We start from the raw sequence: 18,522 nt of genomic DNA, 5'->3' as shown, positions 1-18,522 counted from the left end.
TAACATGAAAAAGAACCCCTTCATTTACAGGATGCCTTTAGTTTGAAATTCCTCCATGGTCCATAGGTACTATTTCACCTGTCTAATGTGAAGGACCATCATTCGTTTATCCTACAGACAATTTGTCTTAATCTGAGCCCCTGCGTGTCTCATAGATGGACTCCAACGAGACGAGCAATGGACAAATATAACGAATCTGGCCTTTTGGGGCATCGGTTTTGTTATCTAATGTGCGCATTTTCTTTGTTGTATCTGAGTGTGCATCTAGCCCCTGCAACAGGGCCTGTATAGTCATCCCTGTCCTTGTTGCAAACATAGCCCAACAACAACGAGTTTTCCCCCTTGGTGTCTTGGTTTTTACGCCTGTTCCTGGGACTCTTTGGACACTGGTTCAGAAAATTGCATTGCTGTTGCTGCCGGGTGCCATGGAGTTACTTCTAACCTGCAAAGACTCGGTGTGCAACGGAAGAAAGCACTGCCTATTCCCGTGCCATCCTCACCATCCAGCCTACGCCTCAACCCATGGCGGCAGCCACTGGGTCAATCCAGCTCACCTAAGGTCTTCTTCTTTTTCACTGTGCCCCCTCCCCCGCTCCCCCCCACTTTACCGAGCATGATGTTTTTCCCCAGGGGTTTGTCTCTCTTGACAGTATGCCCAAATTATGTAAGACAACATCTTGCCATTCTGGCACGTAAGAAGCATTCTAGCTCTACTTCCAAATCACGTTGTATAGACCATATCAGCCCCAGTTTCTTAGATATGATGGTTCACTACATTTTCAGCTATTAAATGATACTAATTTATAAATTTACCACCCTAGTTTTAAATATGAGAAGTCAGAACAAGATATTACAGGATAAGACACAAAAGGTAAGAAATATCTGAAAAAGAATTAGGCATTAAGGATTTGCCATGGAAAATAGATATTGCCCAATGGTGACTAATTGGTTAGGAATTGAGCTGCCAATCCTAAGGTCAGTGCTTTGAACCCACCAGTCACTCTGCAGCCTTTAAAAGATTTAAACATTTGGAAACCCAAAGGGGAAGTTCTTCTCTGTCAGATAGGGTCACTATGGGTTGGAATCAATTAGATGGCAGCAGGGTTTCTGTCCTTTTGGGTAAGGGAGACTGTGCAACACATACAGAGACTGTAAACTGGATACTGCAAAGCCAGACAGAGCTTGCAAAGAATGGAACTTAAAAAAGGAAATGGAAAAGACACAGATATGGAAAGTGTGAGAGCAATTTAGAGTGTCAAAAATGTAAAACTTCATAAAAATGTTCATTAACATTTTTAAGATCTAATATTTTCTTCTTAAAATTATGCAGTAAATGTTTCAGAACATATTTTAATATACAGAAGTCAGTGAATAACATGTTAAATGTGTCAGAGGTGAGGTTGACTGTCAGCTTCTTTCTAAGAAAACTTCTAACTTTTCTCTTGAGAGTTTCTGTACACGAGTGAAGTTGTGCCGTCTTATAACAAGACTGGACATTTTAATCAAGGAGTTTGAACTCTGACAGACCAACCCATTTGGTGGGTCAGAACATTTGAATCTACTTTTTGTACCAAACTTACCGCCAGTCAGTTAATTATAATTCAGTGACCCTATAGGACAGAGTAAAACTTCCCCTATGGTTTTCCGAGGCTGCAAACCTTTGTGGAAGCAGACAGTCTCAGCTTACTCGTTCAGAGTGAAGGTTGTTCAAATAGCTCATCTGTGCTTAGCAGCCAAACGTATAACCCACCATACCCCCACGGCTCCTCATTTACTGTACAGTAACTTATTCCCAGCTCACTGTTACGATAACAGATTAAACTGACTGCGATTCCTTTCCTCGTAAAGATGAAATGATACTTGGGGAAAATTGCAAATTCTTGTAATTTTGCATTGTTCAGATCTATCTTCCGATCAAAGGACACCATGCGAAGTATAACTTGACCTAAAGATTTAGTACAACAGGAACTACTTTAAATAAAGCTTGCATTTCGTTTATCTCAGGATGGCTAAACAAACAAGCAAACAAAGAAAACAACCTATAAACTCACTTCCCTTGAGTCAGTGCCGACTCACAGCAACCCTACAGGACAGGGGAGAATTGCCTTGTGAGTTTCCGAGACTGTAACTCTTTACAAGAAAAGAAAGCCTCGTCTTTCTCTCTCGGAGCAACTACAATTTTAGAACTGCTGGCCTTGCAGTTAGCAGCCCAGTGTGTAACCATTGGACTACCAGGGCTAACTACATTAAAAAGATCACAATTTTCGATGGGTGAGCAGAGTGAAGGGTAGCATATGTTCTCTGTTCTCTATTTCAAAATCAAGGCTGATCAGGGGAAACTGAGGCCGCTTTTGGAACCAGCATCTCAATTATACCTAGAATTGTGCTTAACATTTAAGGCATCAAAATACACGTTGGCCAGTATAGCTCTGCGATATACATTTAAATCTTGGATTCGTCTTGAATTTGTTTTCATGTATGGGCTGAGGCATAGGTCCTTTTTTATTCTTCAAAAATTGGAAATCCAATTTTGTCAACACCATTTGTTGAAGAGACATTTATCACATTTAATGTAGCTTGATCCTTTGTTGAAGGTCAGTTATCTGTAGGTGGATAAATTTATTTCTCGGCTCTCCATTCTGGTCAGTTGGTTTATGTATTTGTCATTGTATCAGTAGCAATTGTTTTCCAAACTACTGTGGCTGTGAGGTTGGAAATTGAGAAGCCTCCTACTTTATTCTGCTTTTGAAACTTTTCTTTTTGCTTATCCCGGGTCTTTCCCCTCTCCATATAAAGTTAGTAATTCGTTTTTCTGTTTCTTTAAAGAATGAAGTTTGGATCTGGAGCAGAGCTGCACTGTATGTATAGATTTGGTTGGTGTTGACATTTTTACAAAAGTAACCCTTTCTCTCAGGAACATCGAATATCGGTTTCTTTATGTAGAGTTCTCTTTGGGTTCTTACAGCATGTTCTGTTGCTTTCTTCGTTAAAGCTGTTTAAGTTGGTTACGCTGGTTAAGTTTATTCCTAAGTAGTTCTTCTTCTTTTTCCTCTTTGGTTTGGCTATTGTGAATGGTGGTTGTCTTGCTAGCTTTCTCCGAGCTGTCTTCATTAGTATACAGGAGTCTGATTACTTTTTGTATGTTAAACATGCTGAATCTTTTGAGAGTTTCTCCTTTTTTATGAGTCTTTAGGATTTTCGACATATAAAATCAAGTCATCCGTGAATAATCAGGGTTTCACTTCTTTTTGGTTAATATGGATTGCATTGATTTCTTTGTCTAGTAACTGGCTAAGACTTGCAGCATCATAAGAGTGGTCCTAAGGGACATCCTTGTCTGGCTCCCGTTGATAAGCGGAATACTTCTTTCAGTTTCTGAAATTGATATTAGCCAATTGAAATTGGCTGTTGCTTTTTCATAGAGGGTCTTTATTCCATCCTATTCAGATTTTGTTGAGTGCTTTTATTTATCAGAAATGGATGCTGGATATTATGAAATGCCATTGCCGCACCACATATGATCGTATGTTTCTTATCTTTTGTTTTGTTTAGGTGGTGGATTTTCTTGATTGTTTTTTCTCATGTTGAACCATACTTGGTATAAATCCCATTTGATTATAATGTATTTTAAAAATATATATTGTTGGAGTCTATTGTTCAATATTTTGTTGACAACTTTTCCGCCTATGTTTACATGTGGTATTGGTGTGTGGCTTCCTATCTTGCTTGGTTTGGGTACCAGGGTTATGCTCACTTTATAAAATGACCTTGGGGATTTGCTCTCTTTTCCTGTGTTCTGAAAGAATTTGGATAGAATTGGTGTCATTTCTTCTCTGATGACTTGGTAAAATTCTCCAGTAAAACCATTTGGCCCTAGACCTTTTTTGGTTGGAAATCGTTTAATGACTCAATCTATTTCTTTCTTCTTTGGAATATGGAGGGCCAAAGAAGAATCGATGTAGTGGTGCTGGCGACGAGTATTGAAAGTACATTGAACTGCTAACAGGACAAATGCATTTGTCTTTGAAGAAGTAAGGCCAGAGTGCTCCTTAGAAGCAAGTATGACAAGACTTCATCTTACATACTTTGGCCACATTGTCAGGAGAGCCCCGTCCCTGGAGGAAGACATAAAGCTTGGAAGAGTGGAGGAGCAGTGAAAAGAGAAAGGGTCTGAATGAGATGGATTGACACAGTGGCTTCAACAATGGCCTCGGGCATAGGAGCAATCATATCGATGGACCAGGATCATGTAGGGTTTATTCTGTCTGTTGTGCGTAGGATCGCTATGTGTCAGAATCAACTCCATGGCACCCATCAGCAACAACGATCTATTTCCTCATTAGTTACAAGGTTTGAAGTTAGCGAAGTTGAAAAACAATCCACCTTGCATTCAGTAACCCAACCATAACAAATGCACCACCAGAGCTCCTCTTTTCCAAGTTAGTCTGTGTTAACTTAGGTGGAGCATGCACCTCTAGAGATGTGTCCCCTTAATCTATGTTTGCAAATGTGTAATAATGCGTTTTGTCTTTAATTTCATTTGGGTGTGTGATGCTGTCAAATTGTGATATTTACGGAGTGACAAAAGCTTCTTAAGATTATCTTCAAATATTTAACAAAGGACGAACTTTTACATGATAATCTAGGACATTTGGATTAGGGTATTTTAAAGCCAATCTTAAAGTAGCTCTTCCTGCTTGAGTGCAAATACAAGAAGAAAGATGGAATTAAAGATGGAACTGTGAAAAATAAAAATAAAATGTAAAGATCTGGAAAAGTCTGTTGTACGAACCACGTTTCACCAAAAATGTGACCACGCGATATTTTGGTAAAGAGATGAAACCTGTGAGAGATGGATCTAACCAACTAGGGGACCAGAAAGGCCATCTGCTTAGATTCAGTTTAGATCGAAGGAGAGAGAGTTGGGACAAGCGACCTGTTTCTTGGATTCCTCTTCTTAGAAGCCACGTGCTTTTTCATTTGAATAGTCACTAGCCCTCACATTCTTGTAATATCTATATTACAATATCATACATTCCTTTTTAGTGCTGCTCATTTATTTTCCGATATTTCTATGTTAGGTGTTTTTTGTATTTCGCTGGTATTTGGAGAAAGCAAAAAACCTCCTATCTGTCCATCATCTACCTACCAACAATCCTGAAGATGGCACATTTGGTTTTGTTGTCCAGGAGATGTCCATGAGTCAGGTTAACTCAACAGCAACTAACAGCACACAAATGGGTATCAATGATTAACTCAATGTGATAATGAACATTAATTGCAATACTGTTAAATGATTATGTAGCATTAGTGTTATTTATATATAAACATTAATATCAGCAACCAACCTATGATACTGTTAGTAACTTTTTGAAATTGCCATTTTATAATGAATTTAATAATCCAAAAATGTGGTTTGGTTCCCCAAAAGCATTAGGACTCTGTGGTCACATGATTGATTAGAAAAATAGAATCCCTTAGAAAATAACTAGTCTTCTCTTGTCTCTGCAAGAAGCAGGCACCCGTTGCCTTCCCAGGTGTGGAGCAGTTGCTAGAGGTGGCAGGAGCACCCAGAGAACATTGCTGGGAGAGTCTTTGAAGCTCCTTGGATACATTCAAGTGCATGTCTGGAAGAAGCACCCAGGGACCAGCAGCCTACAGGCTGAGGTGTGGACTGCACACATCTACACTTCAGAAACAGCCCCTAGTCTCCACTTGCCATGTATGATCATACAAGAGGGTACCAAAAACAAACCCCCATAATGATTGTTTTTCAAACTATGTATTGAAATTATTTTACAAAACAACCTAATAACCTTCAAAGTAGCCTCCATCACACTTAATACATTTGTCAACTCTGTGATTCCCTTCTTGGAAACATTTCTCAAACTCATCTGTTTGGATGGTTAACAGGACCTCCTTCGTTTTTTCTTCATCTTTTCTACATCGACAAATCTCTGTCTTTTCATGTCCTTCTGCATTCGCAGAAACAAAAGAAGTCACACGGAGCAAGGTCAGGTGAGCAAGGTGCATGGGAGAAGAGAGGCAGGCTGAGTTTTTTGCTGAAAGCTGGTGCATTGAGATGGTTTCCTCAGCAGGTGCGTTGTCATAGTGGCAAAACGAGTCCCCTGTCTGCCATAAATCAGGCTTTTTTTGTCTCACACTGTTATGCAATCTTTTCAGAACCTCTAAATAGAAAGCTTGATGAAAAGTCTGACCTGGTGGAACAAACTCCAATTGCACTACTAGTTGACATTTTTATTCATTCAGGAAGTTCACAGGCATCCAGAACAAGGTCTGTCATCAATCAACATTTCACCTTTTCTGATAAGAGAAAACCACTCATAGACTTGAGTTTTTCCATGGCACTGTCCTTGTAAGTGGTGGTCAACATCGCAACAGTTTTTGCAGCACTTTTCCCAACAAGGAAACAACATTTCACAGCTGCATGCTTTTCTCTTAAATCAGCCATCACAAAAAAGGAAGTTCAAGGGAAACTGCTTTTATGAAAAAAATTCACTGCAACCAGAAAGAACCTTCCCAGGTGATGCCTCTAGATGCACTAACCCAGAGTTGCTTGATGCTCACCTAGCAGGAAAAATGTGTACTACAAAACCTCCGCTCTGCCTACTGCAATTCTGTTGTTTGTTTGTTTGGGGGGGAGAGTCGGAGGGATGTAATGACAGTGCTATAATGTATTTCACATTGGTTGGAATACATTGGAATGCATTTCACTTTTAGAATTCTAATATTTCTGTACAGTAAACTGGTTAATAACAACTCACCATGCTATAATCCTAATCTGTCTTATATTCATCATTTCTTAAAATTGTGTGTTTTTATAATAAAAGAGCAACATGAACCTTAAAACAAAAATACTTCTAATATGTGATAAAAATATTGAATTTAAATGGAAATTAAAATTTGAGTATTTTACCTGAATTTTGCCAAGCTATTTTAACCTAGTTAATCCTACCCAATACACTCTCTTAAAAGAAATTAGGAGTACAATGGGGCTTCAAAAAGTGTTTTGAAAATGAAACAAAGTTATAATAGAAATGAAATAAATAGAATCTGAAATCCCTTTATATATGCAATATTAATATTCAATTTTTAAAAGAATTATAAGCAGGAAGAAAATATAAGCATGCTTGGGGGTTTAATAATCAACTTCTCCTTGTTTATATTTTAAGTTTTACCATTTTAATCATGTTTTTGAACATAAATTTTCTCTGACAATTTTGTCATTTTTATCTTAAAATGAAAATCTTTAATATATTAAAAAGAAAAATTAAAATTTTCTAGTTTCATTCTGTTTTTTAGACAAGAGTAATTTTGTATTAGAATATTTCTTTTGAGATTTTATGATTTTCCTTCTTTGACTCCTAACTGTTAGCATATGTTTGGGAATCCTACTCAATTTTCCCAATTCTCTGATTATTAGTCCCTGTGGCTTCCGAATCACTTTGGTGGGCATGTTTATTGTGAATGTGGTCTATGGGGGCTGCGTTAACTTTCAGTCCACCTGGCCCTCTTCTGCAATGGATTACCAGATGCACTAAATTTCTCAGCTTAGAGCCTATTTTGCGTGTGTCAGACATTTCATTAACAGTACATTTATTCTTACATTTGCTTTATATTTTTATTCAATTCACATGAACTTTGAAAGGACAGAGTTAACCAAATAGGCTTCAACTTCCTTGCTGCTGGAAATGTCTTATTCACAACCCTATAATGTCACCGGTGCTAGAAAAACAAGGAGACCTTTGGTACCATATGTACCCACTCAACCAAAGTCCTAAGTCCCTACTTATCTTTTGTGTAGCAGGCTCTAGAAGTACCATCTCATCCAAGAAATGCTCTTGTTGTTAAAGGGAGAGATACTACATACCCCAGTAACCAGTGGCTAATGAGTTAATTCTAATTCATTGTGACCCTAGATGTGTCCAAACAGAACTGTGCTTTCTAGCTTTCACCGTGGCTGGTTTTCAGACAGTGCCTCTAATATGTCAGATAGTGGTTGGGCCTGTTAACTGTTTGCAATGACAATGTACTCCACATACCCCAGTACTTAGTATATATTGTTTATAAAATAGCTGCCTACTAATATTTCCTATAATGTGCATAACAGAATGGGCATGACAATTATAGTAAACAAATCATTATTAGGACAGTTATTGAATTTGAACTTTTGTGATTGCAAATCTCACATCATCACACCTTTCATGTAATAATATACTCTGCGAGTCAGGATCATGACTCCTTTTTATTATACTTTAATGTGTGTCTTAAACACTCAGGAATTATGCAAAGTGAATGTAAGTCAGTTACCTTGTGAAATTGAAATTTAGCTAATCAATTTCTTATATATGAAGAGAGAGCAAATGCATAATTCTTCATCACTGCACAGTGAAACATTAATTTAATATTTGGATTTATACACCATTTATCTTGAGTTTCCAGCCACATATTACATTTTTTATTTAATTTACTGTACTATATAATGTTGTAATGAATTTCCATTCTCCATAGAGATGTCCGCAGCAGGATGCCAGTGGGTAGATACAGTTTGTGTCAAGTTGAGATGTTGAGCGTTTAGTTATATTTTTGATTCAGCAAGCATAGTGGATGTGGAATGTTTAACCCCACAGAACAAAATGACCCTCACAGTGGTAGGTGTGTATTAGACTTATAAGACAAATCCAAATATAGGGTTGATGTATGAACTCTCTTTTATAGTCAGTTCTGAAAGACACTTTTTCATGAACTGGTCACTTAGGGAGTATGGACGTGAGAATTCTAGAAGGCAAATCAAGGAACGACATTAAGGTTGCTGAGAACTCCCCAATGCCTACTAAATAAACGGAAGCTCCTCTCTCTCTCTAATCAATGCTCATATTTTCTTGTTATGCTCATCCTGCGTCTGTCACGTTAAAAAAGCCTGTGTTTGATACCACACCTGATTATTTTAGGCCTAGGAGATACATGAGCGCCCCTCCCTTTTGACTTTATTCCAAAAATGTTATTTTCCCCAAGTGTCCAAATGGTGAACTCCGGCTTTGTTCCTCACATCCAGCTTAACTGTCATCTTTTGGTGCGTTTTCCTTAACTTATTAGCAAATCTCATGTCTTTCTCTAAGGTTTTACAGCACTTTCTGCGTACCGGAATACTTCAAATTAGTTTATGTCCTTATCACCTTTGATGAGCCATGGGTTCCTTAAAGATAGGACCTAGATTTGACTATCTTTCCAACGTGAGAGCTAAACTCCATTCCTCATTCACACTGGATATTCAAAAACTACTTTCATGTTAATGGATCAAGGAAAAGAGAACGGATTTCAGAATAATGCCTTACTTTAGCATGACAATCTGATAACACTGAATATCAGTGTTAAACCACAACTGTTAAACACAACTTTGTGACAACCTAGATAATTGTAAAATCCTTTATTTTTAAATTTCATAGTCATTATTAGTTTATTAAAAATTGAGGAAGACCACATTTTTCTATATCACCAGTCAGAGGTAGTAAGTGAAAATTCCTGAAAACAATATTTAAAGAAGAAGACTTAATTTTGATACTTTAACTGGGGGCCAAATGTGCTTACTTATTTTATGAATATTTATGGGGCTCTGATGAAGACCAAAGACAAAAGCCTTTACTATGGATTATACGTCAACATAAAGAATACTAAAATTCTCACAACTGTATCAATAAGCATCAGTCTGATAAACGGGAGATGTTGACACAGTGGCTGTAACAATGACTTCAAGTACAGCATCAATGGTGAGCATAAGTGGTGAAGGATTTCATTTTCTTTGGATCCACAGTCAACAGCTCCAGAAGCAGCTTCCAGAAATTAAACATATTGCACTGGGTAAATCTGTGACAAGAGTTATGGGAAAAAATTAAATTACTTTTTTTTAAAAAGGAAAATGCAATTTTGTGGACTAAGATATAGCTTTCTAAAGCCATCATATTCACAATGGCCTCATATTCAAGTGAAAACTGGACAATAAAGATGGAAGACTGGAGAGGAATTGATGCCTTTGAAGGATGGTGTTGGGGAAGAACAACATCAAGGGTGCTGGAGACTTCCAGAAGAACAAACCAATCTGCCTTAGAAGAAGTATAGCTAGAATGCTCTTCAGAAATGTGGACAGCCTGACATTATCTCATGCACATTGAATGATTTATCTGAAGGGACTAGTCCCTAGACTAGGACATCCTGCTTGATAAGGGTCAATGAAAAGGGGGCAGACCATCAATAAGACAGATTGACACAGAGGCTGAAACTATGACCCTAAGTATAGCATGAATGGTGAGGATGATGATGCAGGAACAGGAAGTGCTTCTTTCTGCCCGTGGGATTGCAAGTAGGAACTGATAGGTTGGCGCCTAACAACCACATCCAGAAGTATGGCCTTAGGGAATTGGCAGGAACTTAAAGTGCATTCTTGAATTTTAAACAACCTTTGTCAAATGTCCGGAGTCCTGATGGTACTGTGGATTAGTGCTGAGTTGTTCATTGCAAGGTTGCTGGTTCAAATCCCCCAACAGATAGATGGAAGAAAAATAAATCTACTTGCTCCCTAAAGTCTTGGGAATTTCATAGGGTTGCTGTGAGTCAGAATCCACATGATGTCAGTGAGTAGTTTGCCAAATGATCCGTCTTATCATTAGCATTATATTTTTCATGCATGCCCATTATGTAGATCTTATTCTTTTTCTCTTTGGCTCATGTAGTCCTATTTTACATATGAATTCATTATTCTGAGAGTATTTCTGAGTCATTGCTTCTAACTGCTGTTTGTATGTTGTATTGATCTGATATGTTTGAGAACTGTCTGATTAAGTTCATGGAAGGAAGTTTTGAAATAGAAATTTCAGATTATTTATTAGGATTTTCTTTGAGGAACCAGACTCATCAAGAAGTGAAAGATTCAGATTAGGTCAGAAAAAGAAAGTGACCCATATAAGAATACAACTAAGGCACCAGGCAAACCTATGAAGAGTTCTGGAGATAGGGTGGCACTTCAGATCTGCCTCAAAATAAGGAGGGACATCACTGAATTCAGTTCACCCTGGAAGTATTTGTAACACAAATACTCCATGGTGCTAGTCCAGTCTGGTGAGATAGTGTCCGTTTTCCTTTTTTCCATGCCAATTAGTCATTGTGTAAGATTGAGGCCAGAGGTTAGGGGTTGCCTCCCAGCCTAAGTAATCCCTATTTTTCAAGAATCATTTTGCAGAATAGGAGGCAATTATCAGACACAGCTGTGAGATGTGTGAGCTAGTTAGTAAAAGAAACCTTAAAAATTCACCAACAGTGGCCATTACACTGCATTCCTTAAACTGCTTAGCTATATTTTCTGTTTCACTAAACTGTGCCTCATCTGTTTGGGAACAGCTTCTAGGACAATTACAAGATCAAGGTTAGTGACTTAAACTATAATCCTTAATGCAAGGCATGACACTAAGACCATGTCAAATCACCATCACTCCATACAAATGCAAAACAGAGCATGCAAAAGAGAGCATGTTTGCAAACATGAGCAGAATGCAAAACAGAGCATGTTTTCCACTACATCATCAATCAAGAATCTTTCCTTATCAATTCATAAAAACACCTAGAAAAAAAACCAATTAGAACACCTACCAAGAACTTCTGGCAAAATGATAGAGTAGGTAGACATGCAGTATAACAAAAATATGAAAGACCAAATGAAACTGATATGCATGACAATCTGTCAGGGTATACCAGCCCCTATCACATCATCATGGTTCGGTAGGCGCAATTGTACAGCATAATAAGTAAAGATTATACTAAAGTCATAGAGAGCATAAGAGATAGAGGGGAGATTGAAATAATGGAGTCAGACACATTTCATAGCAGCATGCTCGCCTCAGCCTCACTTGGTGGTCCATGTGGAGAGAGAGAGAGATTTATTGTTAACCATGGCTTTTTATATTCTCTGAGGACATGCAAGGACCCTAATTAAAAATGAAGACATACATCGCAGGAGAGGGTTGTGCTATGGATAATACAGTAATGGGAGGGGGCTGATCTAGAGGTTCTTATGTTATTGGAAGAGGAGGGAATAAGGGTATGCATGTGATAAGATGGGCGGACCCTAGATTCAAGATGGTGGCCTAACTTTGGATGTCAATGAGCAAGTTTGACCTGTTCTCTGACACACTATAGAAACCATTATCAGTTGGGTGTAAACCCACCCAGCAGGAACCAAACTGATAACTGCAAGCCTTTAGGGAGAAGTAGCCCTTTGTCCTTAACAGCAGGGAGTGGGCCCTACTTGTGGTGGGACCAGACAGTAGTCTGGCAACTGACTGCCTTCAGGGAGGTAACTTGACAATCATTTACCATTAGCTGCAAGCAGTGCCCTAAGTCTAACATATATTTGAGGGAGATGACTTGGAAGAATTCTTTCTATTTCCCACAACAATCCTGGAACCCTGGGCTTCAGACGAAAGGATAGTATTAAATAGAAAAAGCTAAATAAATAAATAAGACTGAGAAAGGAGACAGATGAAATGAATTATAAGTTATAATTGTCTTAGAAATGGAAAACTGTTGTATGGAATGAGTTCTCCAGAATGGCTGAAATAATGGTAATCATTGAAAGACTATCTAGAAACTCAAGTTACTCAAGAACAATCAAGACAGAAAGTATAAGAGCAATATGGATATTTACAGGAAGATACCAGATTCATAGAACCAGGAGCTGAAGAAACACAAGTATACTCACTCACATGCTAAACATTTGCAAAGAGCAACTGACTATTGGAAAGGATGGGTAGTTTTTTGTTTATTAATTTTTTTCAAAAGAAAGAAATATAACATTTATTGAATGCTTAAAACTACACATACAAGTATTATTTCAAATGTTCACAATAACCCATCTAAACAAGTACTATTATTATCCTCATATTTTTAAATCATTTTAATAGGGGCTCATACAACTCAGCACAATCCATACATACATCAATTGTGTAAAGCACGTTTGTACATTCATTGCTCTCGTCATTCTCAAAGCATTTGCTCTTCACTTAAGCCCCCGGCATCAGGTGCCCCAACAGACTGGACTGGAAAACACTCCTAAAGGCCAACGATCCTTGAACTAACTACAAGCTTTTCTTTCTTGTTGTGTTTTAATTTGTTCTTTGTCAGTGGTTTGTTCTTGTTTTGTTGTATATTGTTGCTTGGTTTTGCTCTGTCTTGTTTTTGTGCATGTTAGTATATCCACAGGTCTGTCTAAATAAGATAGGCTGGATGAACAATCTGAAGGAGAAAACAATGGGACCAACAGTTCCGGGGGAACATGGGAGAGGGGTCGGTGGGGGGAAAGGAAGCGGTGTTAACAAACCCAGGGACAAGGGAACAACAAGTGATCCAAATTGGGGGTGAGGTGGGTGTGGGAGGGAGGCCTGGCAGTTTTATTTTTGATGAGCATGGTCCAAAAAATTAGGACCTCCAGGTTCTTCTGTTCAGTGACTGAGAGGTCAATGTGAAAAATACTCATTTGTGAATTCTACATACTAAAGAAGCAGGAAAAATGAATTCCTGTTATGAGACTGCTGTAAACAGGCTGGAATTAAATTCAACATTAGAATTTCTATTATATTATTTAAGTTTTATTTCATATTGCTTTCAGTGGAAGTAGCTGTGCAATGCTCAGAACAAAGTTGAAAGGGGTGGCATTAATAAGTGCATTTTATACTTCAAATCTAGTGTTATGCTCTTTAAATTAAGTGTTTTATCTATTTTCATTATATTTCAAAAACACCATAAAATATTCAAAATACAAATAACAATCTACTAAATTTGTTTTACGCCAACGTAAGTTTAATTCTGTTGTAAAATGATTTCTTAAGTGTGCATAATAGGTGTGGTCAAAATACAGAAGCAGTATGTATAATATGCCCTAGTAAAAGGAGACATATTTTTAAAAGAGAAGAAAATTTTTAATTTGTCAAACAGAAGGCTGTTGTTGCCTGTACTACTGAATTAAATGGAATGTTCTTTAATTAAGACTAGCAATACATTTAGAGTAAAATATGTTACCCATCAGGTAGCAGAAAATTTCAACAAAACATAACCACAGATGAAGTAAAAGAACTATAAAAATCAAGCACTTACTGCTTTCATATTCATTTTCCACCATATAAATTTAACAAGATTGTGATTTTCCAATAAGTTATACTAAAATCACTAAACAGAGTTTTTTTTGGGTTTGGGGGCCACATAAATACCACTCGTTTTGTTATTTTCACTTTGATAACGGACTTGATGACCTTCAGCAATTTAAAGGCTTTCTGGAGGAAATTTGTTCCCTGTATGATACATTAAATCTCAAAGTCACTTGCTGGACAATTCAGTGCCGTTAAACATTACAATGAGTACCTGTGGTAGTTACATAATCTCTTGTCAACTTGAGACTATTAAGAGTGAAGGGGTGGAGTTTAGCCTGTCAATCAGGTTGCAGCTTGATGACCTCATTTGGAGGTGCGAAGGAGATAAATAACTTGCTGGAGGTGAGATACACACACTCTCCCTGAGAGACATTTCTGTTGACAAGCCACTTAGAACTACGCTGATGGAGCCAGAGTCCTGGAGCTGGAGGAGCCACATGAACACCCACACCAGTGCTAAAATGCTTCTACCACCACTGGATCCACAAGGCTTTCCTCCCACAGGCCTGTGATCTTCCTGCATTTGCCATCATTGCATGTGTCTCCTGAGTCTGAAGAGGACTTTATAGATTGGTATCAGACATATGGGCTAATATAGGACTTATGGACTTGATCTGGACTGGGATGGGATGTTTTCTTAATACACAATTACTCTTTGATCTAAAGCTCTTTCTTAGACACATATGAGTGTCTATGAATTTATTTCTCTAGTCAACCCAAACTAACACAGCACCAGAAACCTGACTTTGAGATCCTGTTTGACAAAAATTAACAAATAAATGAAGGAATTAAAATGATTATTTCAATGTTACTAAATTATTGCAAATGCCACAGAGACTTTAAATTGCCTCCAAAGTGAACATTTTGTTGAAATTTGTTGTTGTTGTTGTTGTTGTTGTTTGGTACCAGCTAGTCAGTTCCAACCCATAGCAACCATGTGTACCACGGAACATAACACTGCCCAGTCCTGTGCCATTCTCACAATGGTTCCTATTCTTGAACCCATAGATGTAAGCATTGTGTCAATCCATCTGAGGGCCTTCCCCTCCTTTGGTGCTGCTCTATTTTACCAAACATGGTATCCTTCTCCATGCACTGTTCTGTCCTGACAACATGTCCAAAGTACATAAGATGTCTTGTCATCCTGGCCTCTAAAGAACACTCTGGCCTTACTTCTTCCAAGACAGGTTGGTTTGTCTTTTTAGCAGTTCACAGTACTTTCAATATTCTTCCCCTGTACCATAATTCAAATGCATTGATTCTTCTTTGGTCATCTTCATTCAATATCCAACATTCGCATCAAAATGAGGCAATCGAAAATAGATGGCTTGGGTCAGGCCCACCTTAGTCTTCAAAGAAATACCCTTACTTTTCAATACTCTGAAGAGTCTTTTGCAACCTATTTACTTAATATGACACATCTTTTGATCTCTTGACTGCTGCTTCCGTGAGCATTGATTAAGGATCCAAGTAAGACAAACCTTTGACAACTTCAATCGTTTCTCCATATAGCCTGATACTATCGATTGGTCCAGTTGTGAGGAGTTTGGTCTTCGTTACATTGAGTTATCATCCATTCTGAGGGCTGCAATGCTTGATCTTCATCAGCAAGTGCTTCAATTCCTCCTCACTTTCAGCAAGTAAGGTTGTGTCATCTGCATATTGTAGGTTGTTAATAAGCCTTCCTCAAATCTTGATGCCACATTCTTTTTTTTATATATAAAATCCAGCTTCTCTGATTATTTGCTCAGTCTACAAATTGAATAAATATGATGGGAGAATATAACCCTGACACACACCTTTCTTGACTTTGAACCATGCAGTATTCCCTTGTTTTGTTCACACAACTGCCTCTAGATCCATGTACAAGTTCCACAGAAGCACAATGATTTGCTCTGGGATTTCCATTCTTCTCAAGCCCATCCATAGTTTGTTATGATCCACACAGTCAAATGCCTTGGCATAATCAATGAAATACAAGTAACTATCTTTCTGATATTCTCTGCTTTGAGCCAAGATCCATCTGATGTCAGCAATGATAACTTTTGTTCCACATTCTCTTCTGAATCTGACCTGAAAATCTGGTAGCTTCCTATCAGTGTACTGCACAGTTGTGTTGGATTTTTCAGCAAATGTTGACTTGCATGTGATATCACTGATATTGTTGTACAATCTGAGCATTTTCTTGGGTCACCTTTCTTTGGAATGAGTACAAATATGGATCTCTTCCAATCACTTGGCCAAGTAGCTGTGTTCTGAATATTAGCTGTCTTGTTGCAGTAGCTAATAGAAAATAGTAGAATCAACTTTGTTTGTTTGTAGTTTTTTTATTTGGGAGAGGGGAAGGAAACAAGAAAAGTACAACATATATAGAAAAACTAAGAGATAAGAAAGAGAATGCCCTTACTACTTTGAAATGAATGACAGTATTATTTGTTTATTTATTTACTGTTAGAGTAGCTCTGATGGAGAAAAATGCACACAGGCTGCTGTTTTAAAGGTTATTGTCATTGTTAGGTCCCCTCAAGGTGGCTCCAACCCATAGCCACCTGATACACAACAAAACGAAACACTGCCTCATCCAGATTTTAGCAGAACTGTTATTCCCTTATCTTTGGGTCAGAAACTCACAGGAGTATTTAAAAATAGATGGAAATTCAACAGCTTCCAACTAAGGGAGAGAAGCTATGCCCAGACATTTAATTAGAAGTGTTTTAAGATTAGATCGAAAAGTATGCAGAGATTTTGAACTTTGCAAAAGGAATGAGTAACAGAACGTACAGGGAACATATAAAAGCAATATAACCTTCATTCTATGACCAAAAACATATATTATATAGGATACCTATATATCTATTACTAGAGACAAAAATATGAAACACATTTTTGTTACTCTGAAGTCCATTTCAAAGATTAGTAATTCTTGGCTAAAAATAAACTTTATATGTATTTAAACTTGCATTGCTAATTATGCTTTTGAAATTATTAACTATAGTATACACAGTGAAGCAATGTAAAATTATATCATTTTTACTAATGCCTGATATTATCCCATGAATTTATTTATTTGAGGTGGTTATTTTTTAAGAACCTGGATGGTGAAAGCAGTTTGTGATCAACTGGCACCATGGCTGCAACAATGGATTCAAACAGCAAGCGTGAAGTTGGTGCAGACTCCAGCCATGTTTTGTTCTGATAAAGATATGTCTGATTGGACTCGGTGGCATAAAACAATAACAACAACAAAATTAAACATATTTCCCCTTTGTTGTCCTTGCATTCATCATTTATAGACCAGCGGTACATTTATTACTATCAGATTCGTTGTTGTGATGGTGGTTGTGGCTAGGTCTCCCTTGGTAACATTTCCAAAGTAAGGGAGACGAAGTCTCACCATCCTTGCCTCTAGGAAACATTCTGGCTGTACTTCTTCCAAAGTACATTTATTTGTTCTTTTGGCAGTTCAAGGTACTCCCAATATTCTCCCGCACCACAATTCAAATGCATCAATCCTTCTTCAATCTTCCTTATTCAATGTCCCACTTTTCACATGCGTATGAGGCGATTGAAAATTCCATGACTTGGCTCAGACACACCTTAATCCTCAAAGTAACATACTTGCTTTTCAACACTTTAAAGAAGTCTTCTGCAGCAGATTTACCTTATCCAATGTATCATTGGATCTCTTGGCTGCTGCTTAAATAACCATTGAGTTTAGATCCAAGCGAGATAAACTCCTTGACAACTTCAAACTTTTCTTCTATATCATGATATTATCGTTTAGTCCAGTAGTAAGGATTTTGGTTTTCTTTACGTTGCGTTGTAATCTAAATTGAAAGCTGATACTGTTAAGTAGCTATCATAGGGCCTGGGGCGTCCATTGCGCATGCTCAGAGGTCCGACCTACCAGCCAAGAGGAGTGGCATATGGCACGTGCTCAGAGGTTTAGGCTCCAGCCAGGAAGGGGAGGTACACTTGGGTGGACGCTGCACCTAGATTGGCCCACCTAGGCCAGGTAAATTCTTTTCAGCCAGTGGGGTCGACCAGGGTCATCCACCATGCCTCCCCTTGGAATAATTGAAAAAGGCAGGAGACCGGAGCTAACGGTGTGACTTTTAAAAAAATCATTTTATTAGGGGCTCATACAACTACTAACACAATCCATACATATATCAATTGTGTAAAGGGCATTTGTACATTCATTGCCCTCATCGGTCTCAAAACATTTCTTCTCCACTTAAACCCCCGGCATTAGGTCCTCATTTTCCCCTCCCTCCCCGCTCCCCGCTCCCTCATGAGTCCTTGATAA

Source organism: Echinops telfairi, unplaced genomic scaffold, assembly GCF_000313985.2.
Source record: "Echinops telfairi isolate 266 unplaced genomic scaffold, ASM31398v2 ScPeMD7_2010;HRSCAF=2546, whole genome shotgun sequence".
Taxonomy (NCBI): Eukaryota; Metazoa; Chordata; class Mammalia; order Afrosoricida; family Tenrecidae; genus Echinops; species Echinops telfairi.
Note: the sequence above shows the minus strand (reverse complement) of the source record.